At 31.5% G+C, this 23,477-nt stretch overlaps 1 protein-coding gene and 1 long non-coding RNA gene across 7 annotated transcripts in view; one reads left to right on the forward strand and one right to left on the reverse strand.

Annotated features, from left to right (window-relative positions):
* BORCS6 (BLOC-1 related complex subunit 6) overlaps positions 1-23,477 on the reverse strand; it is a 142,217-nt gene that overhangs the window by 115,133 nt on the left and 3,607 nt on the right. Inside the window, exon 2 of one of the 6 annotated variants that reach the window (XM_087412105.1) lies at positions 8,850-9,406. The exons of 4 other annotated variants lie outside the window; for them this stretch is intronic. The gene's annotated coding sequence lies outside the window, so the exon portion shown is untranslated. Of the gene's footprint in view, positions 1-8,849; positions 10,657-23,477 lie in introns of all 6 variants that reach the window. One more of the 6 variants, XM_087412104.1, reaches the window with a different exon arrangement.
* LOC147907857 (uncharacterized) overlaps positions 1-23,477 on the forward strand; it is a 60,766-nt gene that overhangs the window by 34,528 nt on the left and 2,761 nt on the right. The gene's annotated exons all lie outside the window — the stretch shown is intronic.

Genomic DNA, 23,477 nt, shown 5'->3' on the forward strand with positions numbered 1-23,477 from the left:
ATGCTTCAAAAAATAATGAAATAGTTCCGGCAATCCGAAACATCGCTCATCAAAATTTCAATAACATTTGGTTCCAGCAAGATGGAGCGCTACCTCACTACGGTTACGAGTACGCTAATATCTGAATGAAGTTTTTCCGAATAGATGGAAGAAGGGGTTACATTACATGGTCAGCACGATCGCCTGATCTAAATCAACTATTTTTTGTGGGGATATTTAAAGGGAAAAATTTATAATACTAAACCTCGAAATCTTAATGATTTACATCAACGAAATGAATTTAGAATCATACCTCGCGAATTCTGTAGAAATGCAACCTTAAGTTTTATAATCATCTAGCACATTGTCACTGCGGAGGGTGATCTCCTGGTGATCTGATGACCAATTTGAGTATTTGCTATAATATATAATATTCTTTTAATCCTAGTTCGCCATACTGGGATATGACGTAATCTAATGATTTTTCATTGCAATTCAGACTTTAACTTTTTATGATGTAATTTAAGAATAAAATATTTTTTGTTTCATCTTTATTTATTTCTTGTCTTACTCTACACATATCAATTTTGCATATGATAAATTAAAAATACATTTTTTATTCAGAGATATAACTTGATGAAGTTCCAGATCCCGGTGGAGTCTAGAGAAAATAACTAAAAACTGGTAGATAAGGCGAGTTGGGTTAAAGGAATGACAAATGCTCAAACGAATGATAATTGATTTAGATATACCATTATCTTTATTTCTAAAAGATTGATTGAAAAGTCTTATCACTTATGTAAGACCTTTTATGACCACTCCATCCTCGCATCATTAAAAAAACACATCAAATACGAACACCTTAGCTTAGGTAATGCTAATGCCGCGACAATTCCGTAACTTTCAACTCTCATAACTTGAAAAGTATTGATTAAAAAGAGGCTTTATTATAGTGTTTTGGAAAAGCTCCCAATCTCAACTATTAGATTCTAAAATCAAAAATAGGGTGTTTCGTTAAAAAGATTTGACTTGACCTTGGTGGCGCCATTCAAGGTCAAATTGATCAGACAATAGATCATTTTCAACCTTACAACTTTTGTATAAAACATTTTTCTCAAAAATGATTATTTTTCAAGATATTAAAGGGATCCGAGACTTTTTCTACACCCTATATGCACACACATATATATATATATATATATATATATATATATATATATACATATATATATATATTAGGTGTTGGAATTAATTCGTAGCGTTTTACAAGTGATGGGAAGTACTTTCATTAATGTATTTTTTAATGCTCATGTGAAATAAATAACATTCTTTCATTAAAAAACGCTACGAATTAATTCCAACACCTAATATATACATATATCTATCAAAAACGTATGAAAAGAAAAGCATAAAAAACCACAAGATATTGTTTGTGATATCATTACAATAATAAAACATTAGACGCTTCGGCCACAATCTGGCCATCTTCAGTAAATTCACAATATTCTTAAAACGCAGAATTACACATAGCTGACATTAAATTCAACCGTCGTATGATATAATTATATATAAACATGTTTTTTCGTTATGTGAAAGTGCTCCGTACAACAATGTTACACCGCTAATTGTCACGAAATATGTAGAACAAGAATTTCCAGATTCTAATTTAACAAATTAACCTATCATTAATATCTTTTAATCGAAATGTATGAGAATAAAATCGTTATTTGTTTTACAGCAAAAAATAAAAATGATGAATCTCAAGTACATCTTTTACGTAGATGGAAATTTGTCATGACATTGTGTGTTATTATTTGTCATATCATATATGTTACTATTTATATATATAAGTCAAAAGTTTAGCAAATTCTAAAATTATTTATTAAGTGTGAGAGAGATCTTTCTTAAGAAGAGGCAGATAAACATCAGGCAAACCTTCAGTGTCACTTTGCTTATTGATACCACTTATTTGTATATCTTTAATGTATATCATTTCAGAAATTCTTCTTTTCATTAATGATTGTTCTGTGTCTAAAATTCTTATGTTATTCCAATCCAATTCATGCATCTCATTCAACTGACGTGAAACCATTGACATCTCAGAGGTAGATCTTCTTATGTCAATCTTATGTTCTTTTATTCGAGTTTTTAATTTTCTTTTTGTTTGGCCAACACAAGAAGACTCACAATTTAAACAATTTATTTTATAGACTACTCCACGATGATCCTCTTTACGCAAAGGATCTTTTCCCGTTCTTATAAATTTATTCATTTTATTTATGGGTTTATTAGCGATATTAAAGCCATGAATATATGAAAGTTTTTTAAATTTTTCAGATACTTTGCTTAAATATGTATTATAAAAAACTTTTTCTTTGAATTAGAATTCGAGTCGCTTTCGTTATTATTGTCCTCACGATTTTTATCTTAAATTAGTTCTACTTTCTGAAGTTTTTATTCTATTTTTTATTGTTGAAAAGATGAATTTAAGCGGATAATCATTCATTAACAGAGTGTGAATTAAATCAGAGATGTTTTTTTCCTGAAATTTTGGATGGGATAAAAGCAAAATTCTGTCTAATTGCCCGATGATTACACCACTTTTATGTACTAACGGATGATTCGAAAAATAATTGAAATATCTCTCTGAATTAGTAGGTTTTTTATAAATATCGAAGATGATTCTTCCTTCTTGTCTCATTAGTTTTACGTCTAAAAAATTTATGCCGTTTTCATCGCCAAAATCAACAGTGAATCTAAGCCTTTCATGATATGAGTTAAACAATTCCAGAATTCCCCCTCCACTTTGTCTATATGCACCGCTAACACAATGTCATCAACGGAAATAAAAAGACGAGATAATATTATTAGTAGTAATAATTTCTTGTTCTAAGTCTTGTAGAATAATGTTCGCTAATATAGGAAACAATGGAGAGCCCATTGGCATGCCAAAAATCTGTCTAAATATTTTTTTGTCAAATTTAAAAAATGTAGAGCTAATAATAATTATAATTGTTTTAATAAACTCATGTAAAGGAATCGAAATCTTGTTTTCAATCAAGTTCCACCTACGTTCAATGCTTTTTAATACTAAATCGGTCGGAATGTTCGTGTATATCAAGACAATGTCGAATGATATAATATTAAAATTTTTATCGATTACCTTTCCATTAAGTTTATTTACAATATCAAAACTTTTTACATAAAAATGAAAAAAAAAATTCTTTTTATTACTATTGTCTATAATTTCTTTTAAGAAGGTCGCCAGTGGATAAAAAGCACTGTTAATGCAGCTGACTATCAATCTTAGCGGATAACTTTCCTTATGAATTTTTGGCAGTCCATAAGAACTCGAAAGCCGTCCGAGACATACAATTTTTTGTATAAATTGAAATCGATGTACCCCTTGTTTTTCCAATTTTTTAATAAGTTACTGATTTCCGATGTTATTTTGTTAGTGGGATTTTTATTTATTAAATTGTATGTGGTCTGATCGTTGAGAATCTTATACATTTTCCCTATGTAATTTTCACGATTCAAGATTACTGTTGTATTCCCTTTATCAGCTCTAGTGATTAAAATGTCCAGATTCTTTGAGATGAATCGCTTTACTTCCCCTACATCTTCACGTATGAAAAGGTTATACTCAACATGTTTGATGAACTCACGCATACTCCTTTCTTTGCCGACGACGTTATTTAAGACAAACATGTTGAGTATAACCTTTTCAGAGCTGACGACGAAATGTGTAAAACGGTTAGGAACGAAACCATTCAAATAGTCAAATCAATAAATAATTGTGACATTAAATCGTCTAAGAATAAGATCATACGTGAAGGTGTATGAAAGGTGTATGGAAAATGTATGAAATTCTCAACGATCAGACCACATACAATTTAATAAATAAAGATCCCACTAACAAAATAACATCGGAAATCAGTAACTTACTAAAAAGTAAAAAAATTGGAAAAACAAGGGGTACATCGATTTAAATTTATACAAAAAATTGTACGTATCGGATGGCGAACTTCCGAGTTCTTATGGACTGCCAAAAATTCATAAGGAAGGTCATTTGCTGAGATTGATAGTCAGCTGCATTAACAGTGCTTTTTATCCACTGGCGACCTTCTTAAAAGAAATTAGACAATAGTAATAAAAAGAATTTTAGTTATGTAAAAAATAGTTTTGATATTATAAATAAACTTAATGGAAAGGTAATCGATAAAAATTTTAGTATTATATTGGGTATGGGAATAAGTTTCCCTTTTTAAATGAAAAAGATGTGTTTATTTAAACAATATAAGTGAGTTTATTCAAAGTATGCTCCTTCGGAAGCGACAACTTTCTCCCACCTTTCCGATAATAAACGGATTCCTCGAATGAAAAAATCTGGTTCTTTTGAAGCGATCCATTCATCAAGCCATTTTTTGATACCTTCATAAGAATTGAATCGTTCTCCAGAAAGGGCCGACTGCATGAATCGGAACAAATAGAAATCTGAAGGGGCAATGTCCGGTGAATACGGCGGGTGGGGCAGAATTTCCCACTTTAGTCCTTCCAAGTATTTCTTGACCGGTTTTGCAACGTGTGACCTAGCGTTGTCATATAACAGAATCAGCTTGTGCCTATTGTCCCATTCCGGTCGTTTTTCTTTCAAAGCTTGGTTTAAACGTATCAGTTGTAGTCGATAACGATCGCCAGTGGTGGTTTCGGATGGTTTGAGCAGCTCATAATATAATATAATATCTCTTTGATCCCACCAGATGCACAACATAATCTTCGAAGCATGGATATTTCGTTTTGGCGTTGATGGACCTGGTTCACTTGGCATCACCCATGCCTTCAAGCGTTTAGGGTTATCGTAGTAGATCCATTTTTCATCGCCAGTTACGATACGATGTAGAAAACCCTTCCTTTGTTGTTCATTGACGAAGCATCTCGCAGATGACCAAACGTCTTTCCATGTCTCTCTCTTTCAATTTGTATGGCATCCAATTTCCTTCTTTTTGCACCATTCCCATTGCGTGTAGACGTTTTCCAACAGTGGATCTATCAACATTTAACTCTTTTGCCTATCGAGCGATAAACACGAATCTTCTTCGAGTAATGCTTGCAATTCTGCATCTTCAAATTTTTTCAGTGCACCTTCGCGTTCTTTGTCACGCACGTCAAAATCACCACTGTTGAATCGCCGAAACCATTCTTTACAACTAGTTTTCGATGGAGCATGCTCACCGTAAATATCTATGAGCAAACGATGCGTTTCCGCAGCATTTTTCTTTAAAATAAAATAATGGAATAAAACTTCCCGCAAATGTTGCTTTTTTGGAATAAATTCTGACATCTTTAACGCAAAAAAAGTTACTCTTTGTTACGCTTCGAACGAATGCCATCTATTGAGCTCAAAAGTTTGGACACACACCTTTCAAAAACATGTCTTGCCGTTCTATCAAACAGCAATGCTACTAATGACATCTTTCTGCAATGAGCGGAAACTTATTCCCATACCCAATATCATTCGATGTGGTCTCGATGTACACGAACATTCCGACCGATTTAGTATTAAAAAGCATTGAACGTAGGTGGAACTTGATTGAAAACAAGACTTCGATTCCTTTACATGAGTTTATTAAAGCAATTATAATTATTATTAACTCTACATTTTTTAAATTCGACAAAAAAATATTTAGACAGATTTTTGGCATGCCAATGGGCTCTCCATTGTTTCCTATATTAGCGAACATTGTTCTACAAGACTTAGAACAAGAAATTATTACTGCTAATAATATTATCTCGTCTTTTTATTTCCGTTATGTTGATGACATTGTGTTAGCGGTGCATATAGACAAAGTGGAGGAGGAATTCTGGAATTGTTTAACTCATATCATGAAAGGCTTAGATTCACACTGTTGATTTTGGCGATGAAAACGGCATAAATTTTTTAGACGTAAAACTAATGAGACAAGAAGGAAGAATCATCTTCGATATTTATAAAAAACCTACTAATTCAGAGAGATATTTCAATTATTTTTCGAATCATCCGTTAGTACATAAAAGTGGTGTAATCATCGGGCAATTAGACAGAATTTTGCTTTTATCCCATCCAAAATTTCAGGAAAAAAACATCTCTGATTTAATTCACACTCTGTTAATGAATGATTATCCGCTTAAATTCATCTTTTCAACAATAAAAAATAGAATAAAAACTTCAGAAAGTAGAACTAATTTAAGATAAAAATCGTGAGGACAATAATAACGAAAGCGACTCGAATTCTAATTCAAAGAAAAAGTTTTTTATAATACATATTTAAGCAAAGTATCTGAAAAATTTAAAAAACTTTCATATATTCATGACTTTAATATCGCTTATAAACCCATGAATAAATTTATAAGAACGGGAAAAGATCCTTTGCGTAAAGAGGATCATCATGGAGTAGTCTATAAAATAAATTGTTTAAATTGTGAGTCTTCTTGTGTTGGCCAAACAAAAAGAAAATTAAAAACTCGAATAAAAGAACATAGGGTTAACATAAGATCTACCTCTGAGATGTCAGTGGTTTCACGTCAGTTGAATGAGATGCATGAATTGGATTGGAATAACATAAGAATTTTAGACACAGAACAATCATTAATGAAAAGAAGAATTTATGAAATGATATACATTAAAGATATACAAATAAGTGGTATCAATAAGCAAAGTAACACTGAAGGCTTGCCTGATGTTTATCTACCTCTTCTTAAGAAAGATCTCTCTCACACTTAATAAATAATTCTAGAATTTGCTAAACTTTTGACTTATATATATAAATAGTAACATATATGATATGACAAATAATAATACACAATGTCACGACAAATTTCCATCTATGTAAAGGATGTACTTGAGATTCATCATTTTTATTTTTTGCTGTAAAACAAGTAACGATTCTATTCTCATACATTTCGATTAAAAGATATTAATGATAGGTTAATTTGTTAAATTAGAATCTGGAAATTCTTGATCTACATATTTCGTGACAATTGGCGGTGTAACATTGTTGTACGAAGCACTTTCACATGACGAAAAAACACGTTTATATATAATTATATCATACGACGGTTGAATTTAATGTCAGCTATGTGTAATTCTGCGTTTAAGAATATTGTGAATTTACTGAAGATGACCAGATTGTGGCCGAAACGTCTAATGTTTTATTAATGTAATGATATCACAAACAATATCTTGTGCGGTGGTTTTTTATGCTCTTCTTTTCATACGTTTTTGATAGATATATGTATATATATGTACATATATATACATAAAGAAACTTTTAAATTGTATAAGAGATTGAGGTCACATAGTGTATTCAATCGAACATACGTTTAATTGAATGCGACCTCATTCGTTATTTATACAATTTGAACATTTCTGTTAACCTATCCAAATTACCCGACTTTATGTACACAATATATGTGTACATATATATGTATGTACATAAAGTCAGGTAATTTGGATAGGTTAACAGAAATGTTCGAATTGTATAAAAGAATGAGGTCGCATAGAGTATTCAATTAAACGTATGTTCGATTGAATACACTATGCGACCTCAATCTTTTATACAATTTAAAAGTTTCTTTAACTTATCCAAATTATACCCCGCTTTACCTTATAGCACAGTTTTGGCTATGAGATCCTGGAGCTAGTATAATATCGCTAATTTAATAAAATAATCAAAACAGCAAAAATTATTAGGTGTTGGAATTAATTCGTAGCGTTTTACAAGTGATGGGAAGTACTTTCATTAATGTATTTTTTAATGCTCATGTGAAATAAATAACATTCTTTCATTAAAAAACGCTACGAATTAATTCCAACACCTAATATTTAAAGTTAACAACGAATATAATCAGAACTAAGAATCTTAGCACTCACAATGGAAATTATTTAGTTCTACAGCAAAGGATAAAGTAGCATTCAGTTAAACTTCATATATCTCTAACAGCAAAAATTACTACAGTACATAAAAACAAATAGCTAATAAATTTAGCTTGCGCAGCAACAGCATTAGCTGTCTCTATTTTGAGGACACATTTTAGCTACCACAGTTATATACTGTAAGTATACGTAGTAGTAGTCTCGACTGACGGCACAACTTCGTCGCTTTTCTGTGATTGCAATTCGACAACCAATGATTTTACTCTGATACTCTAAATCATAGCTATTGAATTATCGCGAATTCTCTCTTGACTTAAGTTGGACCCCAGGCATAAGTGAGCGTGCCGTTCTTCATTATTCCTCTAAATCTCGAATAATTATTCTCAATATTTCTTTAATGTGACGGACAACTCAGCCCCGCACGGACAGCGAGAATGAGTGATTCGAAGCGTGAGTGAATCGGAAGGAGAGAGAATAAATAAGAATTACTTCCTTTTAGTAAGAAAATGACAAACATATATTTAATATTTGTAACGGAAACAATTACAAGAATCTATTCAAGTACGCAATTCATCGTAATTATAATAATTTCGTCTTGGTGCGAATATGAACTCATTATGATCGGGTGTGATCGAGTCACGCAGCACAAAAGAATACCCGAAACATGAACAAGCGATTGTCGCGAGAATTATCATAAATTCATCAATCATAGTTTATAGCAATAATCGCGGCTTTCCGCCAGACGTACGTTACAACGTCAATGATTTTCTTTACTCTACATGAAATGTGCCTCAACCGGCGTAGAATACAAGATGGCGAATTAACATACAATCACACTAACGAGACGCGGTGAATTCGCTGTGGTGAGAGGGCGACAAGCTTTACGCAAACTGAATACAAAAATCTGTGTGATTCGAGCGAACGGCAAGCGGCAACTAAAAGATTAATTACTCACGGCTCCCTGTACGGGCCTCAGCCTTTTGGCTCAAATTCGGCACGTACTATTCGCTCGAGATCACGTTGTCGGCAGAATTTTTACGCTTGTCACACTGGCGATTTCCTCCTTGTCCCTTCGATATCTCCTCTCAGCTCCTTCCTCTATCTCCACTCGCCTCACTTTCGTTATCGATAACTCGTTCTTTATCCTCAATAGATCTTGCGTCCTCTCACAATTTGCACCAGGCTCGTGCCACAACGCAAGTGATCGGCAGGCCCCGGCGGGGGATGCACAGCTTTTCGGGAGCGAGGTCTCCTGGCGCTTGATTGGCCGATAGCGGCGTCGTGCGACTCGCGCGAATCGCGTAGGCCCGTGGCAGTGACGTAGCTTCTCGCGACTTGGCGCGGAATCCGAATTTCGCCCAGGCAGTCTTCTCGCCAGGACTCTTCTCGTCTCGCACGAAACTCTTCCTGCTTTAAGTAATTCCTTTGGTTCGACTCCGAGTTCGCCGTAGTCTTCTCGGCTGATTGTCCTCTTGAGAAGCTACCTCATCCTGATGTCTCTGCATCTTTTCTCTATAAAACAGGAGCGGAACTAAAAAGACGTAAATAATAAATGCAAGTAGCAAGTTAAAAAGAGCGATACGATCTACGCGCCCCCGCCATTGGGGCATAGTCCGAAGCCTCCTCGGTGACAGTCCTCTTCGGCGGTCTTCTTCCCTGCTGGCAACCGGATGAGACAGCTTCGACACAATCAACGCACAGCTACCGATTCTCAGAAAATTAATGCAAAAAAATACAGAAGAAAAAATAAATAAAAATAAATTTAAGGTGGCGCACAACGGTAGCGCCCGCATGCTTGTTGTCCGCCCTCACCCAGGAGGACCCAGAATCGCTTATCCGCGACAAAGTGATAGACGAAAAACGTTACATCACAATACATATTAGCTCCTACCGTTCCTTTTTTTTCATGTGTATTCTTGAAAAGAAACGTATACGAAATACTAGAGAAATACTATAGTATACATAATGTATTGTTATACTCGTGCCGACACCCGTGATATATTGAAGAAAGCGATTAGCCGTTCAACTTTTTAATAAGATCTTCAGATTTGGATGTGAGCCGTCGCCGTGTCCGGACGTATCTCTTCATTATTATTTATTTGCTGTGTTCTGTGTTCTCCGTTCTCTTTGTTAATAAACGTTTCTTATTCTTTTTGTTACACTCGTGTTCGTTATTTCTGCGGTTCGAAAGTGCGCAAACGCGTCCACGCAAGAGCGATCGGCCACACGGGCACAATATTTTGGGCCCGTCTGTGCGAACGGATTGAACGAGCAGACTGACGATCGAACCGAGTGAATTACCGTGACACATTGCGATCTTCACACAAAAAGAGAAGTTTCTCGTTACTCCGGAGAAGGATTCGACCACGTCGACGACATGTGACAGGAAGCATCCTAAATAATTAGGAGGAGTTCGCGGCGATACTGCGGCGGCGAGATGGATATTTTTCAACTTCAGAATAGACTGCGCGAAATCTTCATGAATCAGCTAAGTCCCTCCAATAATATTTACGAATGTAATGCTCTATCCTCCCGCGTTGGCGATAGTTCTGTCGCGAATATTACCGATCGCGTTGGTCCCGAATGCCGCTAACCTCATTAATAGTTGTGTCATGAATATAGTCAATCGCATCGGTCTCGTCGCGAGTGCCACTAATCTCGCTAATTCATCCGCAAGTATTACCAGTCGCGTCGATTCAGCCATACCGCTTCGTGTGGAAGTGTCGCCATCATTTTAACTCCAGAAAGTCTGGCAGTATAATCTTCAAAGAAAGAAAAGAAAAATTCTGAATTTGCAAAGTAATTGGGAAAGCCGTATTGTGTAATAAAGAAATTAAGCGACGTCGTGTATTCGCAAGTCGTGTACAAATATAAAAATAAAGTAGTACCCTCAGATAGATTGGCATCTTACTTTGAGAGACATTTATGGACGAACAAACGAATACATAGATAAATAAAGTATAATAAATCGAGCCCCCTCTCCCCCTCTTCCCTCTCCCCCTCCCCTCTCCTCTTCCACCCTCTCCCTTCTTCCCATTTCTGTCCATGACATTCGAACTGCGCGCCAAATTGGTTTTTTGTACATGCACTTAAACTACTGTGGTAATATCGCGAATTAAATTGACGAGGTCTGTGAATCTGATACCTCTAAATACGAATTTTGACAAAATCTACATCGCATTCGATTGTTTATTATTTGTCTACATTTCATAAACAAAATTTTTCATTCACCATAAAAAAAAATTATAAATAAATAAAAAAATTCTAGCACCTCCCTGTGAATCTTCCAAATTACATATGGGATTCGATTGTCCACCATACGTTTCCACCCGTAATTTTCTTTTATTCATCTTTCAAAAAAAAATTATAAACAAATTAAATAATTCATCACTGAAAAATAAAGACAATTGCCTAGACATACGCATACGCATGGTGAACAATCGAATCCCGTACGTATTATAATTAGGAAGTAAACGCATTCTTACGTGTACAGTAACGAATTGTTTAATTTTAATTTGTTTATAACTCTTTTTTGAAAAGTGGACAAAAAAATCGCGTGGACAAACACGTAAGCATGATGGACAATCAAATCCCGTTTGTAATTAGGAAGTAAACGCACTTACATATACAGTGACGAATTGTTTAATTTTAATTTGTTTATAACTCTTTTTTAAAAAGTGAACAAAAGATAATTCATGTGGACAAACGTGTAAGCATGATGAATAATCGAATTCCGTATGTAATTCGGTACCGAACCCAGTATCGAACCGGATCCACAGATCGCGAGTCAATCGCACTGAGCGGCGAGACATCCACTCAGCCCTCCTCCCCCATCTTTAAATTAAGATTCCTGCTAACCGAAACGAGCTCAAAAATTTTTGGTAATACTCTAGATTAGGGGATCCTCCAATGACCTTAATCTTGATATATGTTATCAACAAGATCATAACCTCCAACAAGTTTTAGCCGTTGCTCGTCATTTGTTAAAAAGTTATTAATAAAAAAGGCTTGAAAAATAACATTTTATTTCTATTATACATATATAATTTTAAAAACTATTTTGTAGTCTTCCTTGCTTACGTAATGACTTTTCACGCGAGGTGACTTTCATCCCACATCCATCCTTCCCTCTACTTAGAAGCGCACGACTTCCACACGAAATTTTTGTTTTATATAATGAAAGGACATCATTTTTCAAATTTTCCTTCTTAACTTTTTGATGAGTAACAAGCATCAGCTAAAACCTGTTGCAGATTACTCGAGGTCACGATCTTGACAATATATGTCAAGGTCGAGGTCATTGGAAGGGGTTCCCTAATCTGAAGTATTATCAAATTTTTTTGCGGAGTTTGAAAGCTGATAAATAATTCTTAATGAGCTATGCACTTTTTTATTTCGGTGTAGTGGGAAGACTAGCTGGACAAGAATAGAAAGAAACTTGAAGCGCGATGCGGACTGTGCAGGTTCTCACGATCGTATTGATATTTCTTTAAAAATATTAAATTTTTGAATTTTTTTTGCTCTATCTTGGAGAAAAATAAAAGCCAAAAAATAAAATCAAAAAGTTTGGTGTATTTGATTTCATTATAGCACTACTGTATATTTTTTTTAGTATGACGGATTCAGCAACATGGACTTCCCCCTCCCCCACTTTAAATTCGATTTGCTGCTAAACAGAATAAAAGATTCGACGTTAAAGAAAAAAATTAGCGAATAAAGAGTATTAAATTTTTGACCTCTTGCGAATTTGAGATGGTAAGAGATCTATGTTAATAAGAGTGATGCATTAATTCATAAATAAGAATCATGTAGGAAAGGAGCAAGTCAGCATTTCGCCTGCGAAATAAATCCCCAAAATTAAGCTCCAAAATGAAATAAAACGAAATATATTTTAGACGGAATAATTTCGCTTAAAAATTAATTCCAGTATCTCCTTGGACTTGGAATTTCTGGGAAATTATAATTTTGAATATGGTATATAAAACATTTTCTGAAAACATTGTATGAATGGAATATTTAATGATTATAATGATTTGAATGTTACTCTTATATATATTCTGTGAATATTTCGGATTAGACTGTTCCTCGCTCCAATGAAGTGAACTGCAATATTCACGAAATTTTGGCATGTTAATAATAGATCTGAACATGGAAATAACTCGCGAAATGCATTGCTTCTGTATATAAAATATTAAAAACATAGCATTAAAAACAGGCTAATGAGAGGGTTCGTTACCTTAACTATCTTTCATCGCACTCTATCATTCAAAAAAAAGTGTAATAACCGGAATAATCGAGCTGTCTTACTTTCAAATCCGAAATTTCATAAAAATATTAAGTTTATAATAAATACTTTAATAAATAATAATCAGGTTGATTTAATTTTTTATATATTGTAATTAACTTACACTTGAAATGTTTGTTCCATAACTAAAACTATCTTTAAAACAGACAAACAATAAGAATAATGAATCTAACAAGAAGTCATTAACAGTGGTTTTTGTTACCTTATGATTCTTTGAATGCGGATAAATTCGTGATTTTTTTAAGACTAGAAATGAAATTATTCTTTCCTTTTAGGTTAAATAAACACACACATTTAATAGATTTATAAAAGTTTACAAGAACATTCTCCCAAAATATTTTAACACAAGTATCATTAATATAATCTTATGCAAAGATTGCGATGCGTTGAATAAATAGGTAAAAAATTATGTAGAATATCTAAACATCACAACCATATTAACAGAAATATTAACAATCAATCAATTATCATGGAATTATCACAAAATTAATTTTCATCATTATTTTGATTGAAAAAATATTCAAATTCTTGATATTGAAAGATTTCCAAATGAGCCTTTAATTTCTATTGCTCATATATATACGCAGAAGAATGATTTTAACCCTTAATACACACCTGTGGATCATTCGTGTCCTGCGCTTTTTTTTTTGAAATACTAAGAACACCTGTCAAATACCGGTCTCGTTTCTATTCTTAAAAAAAAGTTTAGCATCTAGAACAAGTTTTACATGTTACCGGCAATTCATGCGTATTCCTTAACTGGCATAACTCCGAAGTTCATCTCTGGATCACAAATAACGCGTGTACATTTTACAGAGTGTACATTTTTTGTAACTAAAGAAGTTTTTTATTTTTTTCTTTATTTTTAACTAATTCTCATTTGTATTGCAGGAATATTTTGCGAATTATTAAAAAAAAAATCTAACCCTAAAACAACACATTGTCTCTCAATAAACGCGATTTTTATTTATTCTAAATGTTATCAGTAATATTATATATTATGTTATAGAGAATGTCTGTAATGTTATAGAGAACAAATTATAAATTTTTTTAACACAATAGCAATAATAAAATGTATTTGCAAATTTTAAAATGTAAATGCAATATATCTTCAATGTATAGCTATTCATGCATATTAAAAAAATATCATTTTCAGATTACTCAATAATCAAACTTTTTAGACACCCGATACTTGACTATTTTTTTTTTATATAGTTTGAAACATCAATTTTAAGATATTAAACTACACTGTTAGAAATTCTTAAATTTCATTAAATTTTAAGTTACACAATTTAAACTTAATTTCATTATAAATTACATTATAAATTTAATGTATTTGTAACTAAAAAGTATATTTGTATACATATACATAAATTTAATGTATTTTTCATGAAAATTTATGAAATTTAATGTTCATTACATTTAAGTAATTAATGTAATTTAATTTTCAGTTAAATTATTCATTACTTTTAATTTCGTTCTTAACCATGAGTTTCATTTATATGTAATATATGTAAAGGAAGCTCGTGGTTACATTTCTAACAATGTATATTTTTCCTTTAAACATTTTTATTTCAGAGTTTTACATTTTTATATGAAACAGTGCATTTTTCTTATTTCATTAACTATATTTAGTTATAACAATTTATCTACAATTTATTATGAATATATAACTGCACAAATATTTTCTAAAGATATCAAAATATATGTAAAAATTAATAATTTATATATACTTATAAAAGTGATGAAAATTAATCCAGGACATAAATGACCAAACGTGTGTATTAATTCCTATGTATTTATTCCTAGTATGATTGTTATTTTTGCTTACCTTCCTTATAACACCAGAGTTTATGAAATCTTGCAATTTTGTCATCATGCTATATCTCTGGACTGAATACGTATTTTTTTAACTCAAAATGAAGTGTGAAATTTATACCTCGAAGTCAGACAAAGAGAAATAAATATGAATCAAATAAATATTTTGTTTTCAATCAATTACAATGTTTCAAAGAAATTTTATTGGAAAAATTCGCAAAAAAATGACTACTTTATATAAACAATTCTTAAATTTTTTAATTTAATGTTCAAAAACCCATAGGATTTTTTTAGTTGACTCTTTGGACTAACAAAAAAAAATAGTACGATATGAATCACTCAAAAAAGTATAATTATTTGAACTATCGAAAATCGACATTTTTTAAGAATCTACATATTTTAAGTTTACAATTAATAAATAAAATTTTATTATTTGAACAATATGAAAGAGTTATAATACACATATAAGATAAAGGATTGTACAAGTATAAACATTATTATAGTATATATAATTAAGTTTATTAGAATTTAGTTTAGAGGATGATGCAACACTCGCTCTAAAGCAATAAATCCGCCCCGGCTGAGCGATCTCCGAAGACTGACAGAAATTATAAAATTTCTACTATTTATTATATTGAAATATTATTTATTTTAGTTCTACATTTTCATGTATTTACTATTCGAAACTCAGTAAACGTATATTTAATAAAAAATAAAGAGATACCTAGAATGCTGAAAACTTACAAGCTAATCATACGTGGGTCCCAAGTACTCTCTTCGAACTATCGTGCATTCTTACATCGAAAATAACGCAAAAAAAAACCCTTGCAGACTTATCATATCTATGGATAGTTAAGGTTTTTTTCAATCTCAATCTTCAAATTATATAATATTATAAAAAAGTTACAGTAATATAAAAAATCGCATAGGATACATTGGACCTATGAATATCATACTAGGGTTAAGAGTGCTAAAAACTATAATAAAATGTACTAAGGATTAATCTGCGATTGGATACTGAGGGACTGCATCATGCGTATGTATCGTTGCTAAATAAATTTTAATCATTGATTGTAATATAGAATGATTTGTATATTTGACTTTTGACTTTCTCATATTTTATGTTATTTATGTTTCATTTTGAGAGCGGCGCACTTACACATATTATAGTTCAGTTGCATACACCACTCACATCGGCTTGTTCCTAATAATTTTTCACTGCTTCACCAATGAGATTATATTATTTTAAATTAGCCAATTAGTGATGTGGGCAATTGATATATAATCTTTGATTTTGACCTACAACTACTTGACCTTTCTTAGCTTTCTTTAAATTAATATTTATATTTTATTGATACGTTATGCTGTACGGATCATAGACATCATCAATATATCTTAATTTTTGTAATACATCTTTTTTTCTTATTGTTAATTGATATGGGGTTACGAGCTTCTCTTGTTTTTTTCTTGAGGTGAGTCACTTGGTATTCTCTTTTGTTCACAGATTAATCTTAACTGACTTAATTAAAAAATTTTAAACTATTCAGATTCAATATTACTTCAGTTTTGTTAATCTGTGAATAACTTGTTCCCAATGGATGGGTGACTTTGTCTATTGTAATATTACTGAAGAGAACTCTAAAGAGAGTTAAAATGTTCAATTAGAATAAAAAAGACATAAATCGACTGAATAATTATTTTCGATCCAAAAATTTTACACTCATATATCTGCGCTAACTCTCATTAGCCTATTCTTAGCATTAAGAATAGCATTATTTATATTTTAACATTGAAAATCTTTTAATTAGTTTAGATTTTTATTTGTATATAATATCCGTGGAAGCCTCAAAATTAATAACATAACACTTTTTTTTATTTATTTGTAAATAAAAAAATAAATAATTATGAAATAATACTAAAAAATATTGCACGGTTCAGTATGTTAGCTTAACTCAGCTATCAAAAAAAAAAAAAAAAAAAAAAAAAAAAAAAAAAAAAAAAAAAAAAAAGATAATAAAAGGCAATAACCATAATCTTTGGTTTATTACTTTGAAACAGCATGTGTGAAATGTAAAATAGATGATGGAGTCACATCTGACTTGACATCGAAACACTACCGTGACGATTTAATCCTGATCCTACCATTAAAATAATCCGAATCATCTGAAATTCAATCTTTCCCTTTGAGAGCAAAAATTGACTTTTTTGAGTTCTGTAAAACAGTATCAAATCAGCAGAATCAAATCGAACTTATCGGAATTTTTAGTACTCATTCTGTATTAAATTGTACATTAATGATAATTTTATACCGTGTGATATAATTTTGTTTGTGTGACATTTCAAAGAAAATCGTGGCGCTGCTAGCTTAATATTAAACTGACAGGACCAATTCAAAATAAAACAAAAAAGAAAAATAGTATAAAAATTAATAGGACTGAATTTGTATTATTTTGTTCTACTAAAAACAATTCTATATTATATGTCATTTCCAAGAAAACAGTGGCGCTACTAGTTTAATATTTAAGCTGGCAGGATCATAAAAAAAAAACAACACAAGGGAAAAAATTAATACAATTGAATTTATATTAGGTGTACAAATAAGTTTCCGCCGTTTGATAAAAAACGGCGGAAATTTATTTGTACATCTAATAGCATTGAAAGTAAGTTAATATTAGGAATGTGATTTAGTTTTGAGAGTTTTGCAAAAGATGGCATTAATGTCAGTGTTGTTAAAGACACTTCAATCATAGCTATTGTTTATTAATGCTTTAATATTATTCCATAATACAATATTTAATTTACTAACAATAGACTAACAGTAAACATCGTGTTTATACCATTTTAAAAAATGAAGTTTCCTAAAGAGTATTTTCGACATGCGTTTATCTTTCAATCGGAAGATCAATCGGTGGCTAAAGGTCATAGAATTCTGATAGAAACTTATGATTGCTCCGTCAATTAAGACATGTGAATATTGGTTCAGACGATTCAAAAGTAGTGATTCCCATGTTAATGACAAAAGCTGGAAAATGCAGATTTACAAGCATTGGATGAAAATCCACAATCCACGTCAGAACTTACCGAAAATTAAATGTTAATTGTATAACAGTTATTAAACGTTTACGTAATATATTAAATAAATCAGTTTTTGAGAAAAAAAATTCTCAAAATTAAATCACACTCCCAATATTTTTAAATGATCTCTCCTTAAAATGACTTTATTGGTATATATTAGGTGTTGGAATTAATTCGTAGCGTTTTTTTAATGAAAGAATGTTATTTATTTCACATGAGCATTAAAAAATACATTAATGAAAGTACTTCCCATCACTTTCTACTACTTTTGACCATCTTTCGGGCAGTGAATGAATACCGCGTCGGAAGAACTGTTCATCTTTAGATGAAATCCAGGAATCGAACCATTTTGTACAATCTTCGTAAGATGTGAACTTCTGCTCGCACAAGCTATGAGCTAATGATCGAAACAAGTGGTAGTCGCTAGGTGCAATATCAGGAGAATACGGCGGGTGCGGTAGCACTTCCCATTTAAGTGTTTCCAGGTATGTTTTTACCGGTTTTGCAACGTGTGGGCGAGCATTGTCGTGCAGCAAGATGACTTTATCGTGTCTTTCGAAGTATTCCGACCGTTTTTGCTTCAATGCACGGCTCAAGCGCATCAGTTGCTGTCGGTAGAGATCTCCAGTAACGGTTTCATGCGGTTTTAGCAGTTCGTAGTATATGACACCCTTCTGATCCCACCAAATACAGAGCAGGAGCTTTGAGCCATGGATATTGGGCTTTGCCACTGATGTTGATGGTTCGCCGGGCTTAACCCATGACTTTCTGCGCTTTGGATTGTCATAATGGATCCACTTTTCGTCACCGGTAACAATCCGATGCAAAAAACCTTTTCTTTTCTGCCGTTGAAGCAGCAGTTCGCACGTGAGAAAACGTCTCTCAATATCCCTTGGTTTCAATTCATATGGGACCCAATGTCCTTCCTTCTGGATCATGCCCAAACTTTTAAGACGTTTTCCTATTGTTGAGAAGTCAACTTCCAATGACGTAGATAATTCTTTAAGTGTTTGACATGAGTTTTCATTGAGCAGTGCCTGCAAATCGTTATCTTCAAATTTTTTCGGCTGACCAGGTCGCTCCTTGTCATCCAAGTCGAAATCACCAGCTTTAAAACGTGCAAACCACTTCCTACACGTTTGCTCAGCCAGAGCATGTTCACTATACACATCCACTAAAATACGATGAGCTTCAGCTGCACTTTTGTTCATATTAAAGTAATGAAGCAAAACTCCCCGCAAAAACACTTTATCTGGCACAAATTTTGACATATTCAATGAATTATACAGTATTGTTATTTATGATTTCAAGAAAGGTTATGTACGGCAAATGACGTCCTATGATAGATGTTTACAATGTATACAGAACTATAGGTAACAACGAAATAGTGTACTGCTTGTGCCATCTCTTGTAAAACGCTACGAATTAATTCCAACACCTAATACTTATAATCTATACATTAGACCTCAATAACAAAATCTGTATGAACCTGCCCAATCATAAAGAAATAATTTTTTTAATAAGCATTAAATTAAGCTAGATTTGTAACCAGTTTTCTGTTCATTTATACCTTAAAAGGATATTAGAGTGGTCAAATTATTAAAATATTGCAGATCGATATAAATTTCCGAACTTATGGAACAGAATAAAAAATCCTTTTACAGGATTAAAATAGACACAAAATTTGGTAGTATTGCAATAGACTTTAGATCAGAGTCTTCCAAATCGGGCATCGCGGACCCTTAATCCTTTTGCTTCTCGGCCGCTCGTGCTTATCCCCACCATGGGTCCAACCCTTCTCTTCTATTCGTGGCTGTGCACCAGCGCGGTGACGCGATGTATCATTTTGTATAGCAGTCAGGCACTGTTTCATTAAAAGATAGATATGTATATCTATATCGAAAAAGAGACAAAAGCAAAAGAAGCCATATTTATGACTTATTTTATTTTTGTTTGGGATTTTTATTAATCCTAAGAGTTATACTTGCATACTTGCTTGCGACGGCTCTAAACGCGTGTAGCAAGAAGACTAGAAGGTAGCGTTGGAGGGAGTAAAATAGAGAGGGGCATGCTTACTATTGAAATTTTGATGGGGACACGATCACATGACCATTTGGAAGGCTCTGCTTTAAACTAAAATCGAAAAAAAAGTTAAAAATTTAAATTTTTTTAACACGTAGAACTGTCACCTGATGTAGATGTTTACTTAATACAAAAGTTTTATAGTTCATATGGACCAAACGACAGTGCAGCACTAAACATCACAATGTGCACAAACAATACTGAGTTTATGAAACTAACAAAGGGAAGATCCACAACTTCCGGAACCGATTTGATTCTCCATGAGATATGTTGTTAAACACGAAAATCTAAGAAACACGTATTTTTTTATATGTGCGCTAACTCATGTTTAAGAGGTGAAACATCCCTTAAAAAAAAACGATATTTTTTTTTAAGGCGAATATCGTCGGAAGTATAAAAGATCTTTTTAGAAAAAAATTTTTTAAACAAAAATTGTACGGTTTCAAGAGTATTTTAAAGTTATAGATAAAAAAATTTTGTTTATTTTTTTGTTTAACAAAATACTCCCACCACCCATAATTTCCTTAAATTTTCAAATTTTTTTTTTTTATTAAATTAAAGATTATTTTTTTATGAATTTAACTATGTGTAAGTTATATTACAACATATCATTTTCGAGAATTAATTATTAACGCTTCCGTACATACGTAATCCATGCTTATATGCGTAAATAATTGTTGTCGGAAGAGTAAAATATACGAAAACTTGAAAAGATGTCTTAAGTAAAATTTGTATAGGTTTGTATATTATATATTTATTATATGTAATATATATATATATATATATATATAATATATATATATATATTAGGTGTTGGAATTAATTCGTAGCGTTTTACAAGTGATGGGAAGTACTTTCATTAATGTATTTTTTAATGCTCATGTGAAATAAATAACATTCTTTCATTAAAAAACGCTACGAATTAATTCCAACACCTAATATATATGTGTGTATATGTATATTTAGATTTTTTAAATACATAATATTTTTAAGATACATATTAACACTTATTATTTCCTTGATATTTATGCTTAAATTGTAAACAAAATTGTAAAGTTCGTAATACAATATATTTTCGTAAGATTTATAAGAATTTTAATGTTTATACCTTTATACGAGAACAAGTTACGAGTCTTACGATTCTGCTTAGAATTGACCTATTAATTTCTTTTATGAATAAAAATTAAAAATAATTTTATTCCAAATCTATTCTTTTATAATAAAATTATTGTATAAGATTGAATCTTTAAAAAACAAATATTTAAAAATTGTATTTAAAAATACATTGTATTAGAAAACATATATTTAATAACTATATTTAATATATAAATATATATATATATATATATATATATATATTTAAATTGTTAGAAAATCTCGCGTCTGAGAATCGTCATGTGTAATAAGATATAAGAAATAATCTTCTAAATCATGTATCAGAGTCGTGACATATTGTATTTTTCAAAAAAAAGATAAGTTTCTTGGAATAGATGATAGGAATAACTGTGCGATAATATAAGTTCATATATACATTCAAAATAATTATAATAAATGAACAGAGAATATAAGAATATTCACGTAACAGTCTTACGTTCAGTGCAATCGTTCTGTCATAATCATATCTATACAATTTGTTAAATTATTTTTATATTATGATAGAAAGCAAAGTTTAACATTTTTAGACATGATTATCAATCCACTTAATGTTGTTAGACTTTTATTAACATCTATAAGTTCAGTATATCTAACACCAGTCACTGAAGCAGAAATAGAATTAAAAGGACACATACAAAAATTGTTGGATAGCATTTTTCACTAGAATGTGTTTGAAGTAACAGAAGAAATCTATCTCGATTATCAAGAATCTTATAAACTACATAATTCTGAAATAATTGAAGATGAAGAAGCATGGAGTGAAGATAATTTAAATTCTCATCCTCAATGTTCAAATGATGACGCAAACTTTGACAGTTCTTATAAAAGACGAGCTATTAAATATTGGCGAAATAAGGATATTAATAAAAAAAATAACAAAAAGAAGGTCCGCTAAAATTAGTGCAAAATAAATTTAGAAGAGTTTCATCTAAACATCAATTAAAACGATGGGAAGAACAATTACATTCAAATGGAAATCATACGAAAAAATTATCTTACATCTTCAAATTTACACATAATAAATTTATAGTTGTTGAATCAGGATTCATAGTTCATGATACAAAGATGGGCTTTACAAGAAGAAATAGGAAATTTAAATCCTATATTTAAAGCATCTCACAGTTGGATATTAAGATTCAAAAAGTCCCATCAAATTCTGTGAAAATATCGTATAAAGGTATAAACACTTCAAAATTCTTATAAATCTTACGAGAATATGTTACGAATTACAATTTTGTTTATAAATTAGACTTAAATGTCAAAGAAATAATAACAGTGTTAATATGTATCTTAAAAATATTATATATTTAGAAAATCTAAATGCACACACGCACACGCACACGCACACGCGCGCACGCACGCACCATGCACGCACGCACGCATGCATGCACGCACGCACGCACGCACGCACACACACACGCACACACACACACACACACGCACACACACACACACACATTGTATATAAAATTTAAATACATATATAATAAAGCATATAGAAAACTATACAAATTTTACTTAAGGCATCTTTTCAAGTTTTCATGTATTTTATTATTCCGACGATAATTACTTACGCATATGAGCATAGATTACGTATATATAGAAACGTTAATAATTCTCGAAAATGATATGTTTTAATATAATATAACTTATACATGGTTAAATTCGTAAAAAATAATCTTAGTAAAAAAAATTTGAAAATTTAAGAAAATTATGAGTGGTCGGGATATTTTGTTAAACAAAAAATAAATAAAATTTTTTTGTCTATACCTTTGAAGTACTCTTGAAAAACGTACAATTTTTGTTTAAAAAATTTTTTTCTCTCTTTTATACTTCCGACGATATTCGCCTTAAAAGAAAAATACCGTTTTTTTAAGAGGTGTTTCACTCCTTAAACATGAGTTAGCGTATAAAAAAATAACGTGTCTCTTAAATTTTCTTGTTTAACAACATATCTCATGGAGAATCAAATCTTTTTCGGACAGTTGTAAACCTTGCCTTGTAAAGATTAAAAGCTTTAAAAGAAAAATTTATATCAATCTACAAATGATGTGTATACGAATGCTAAGCAAAGACTCGGTTTGAGATACAACGACATATAATAAATATAAGAAAGAAATGAAAGATGTCATTATTATCGAATTTGGA

The sequence above is a fragment of the Acromyrmex echinatior genome, chromosome 12, assembly GCF_024713525.1.
Source record: "Acromyrmex echinatior isolate Ae372 chromosome 12, ASM2471352v2, whole genome shotgun sequence".
Lineage (NCBI taxonomy): Eukaryota > Metazoa > Arthropoda > Insecta > Hymenoptera > Formicidae > Acromyrmex > Acromyrmex echinatior.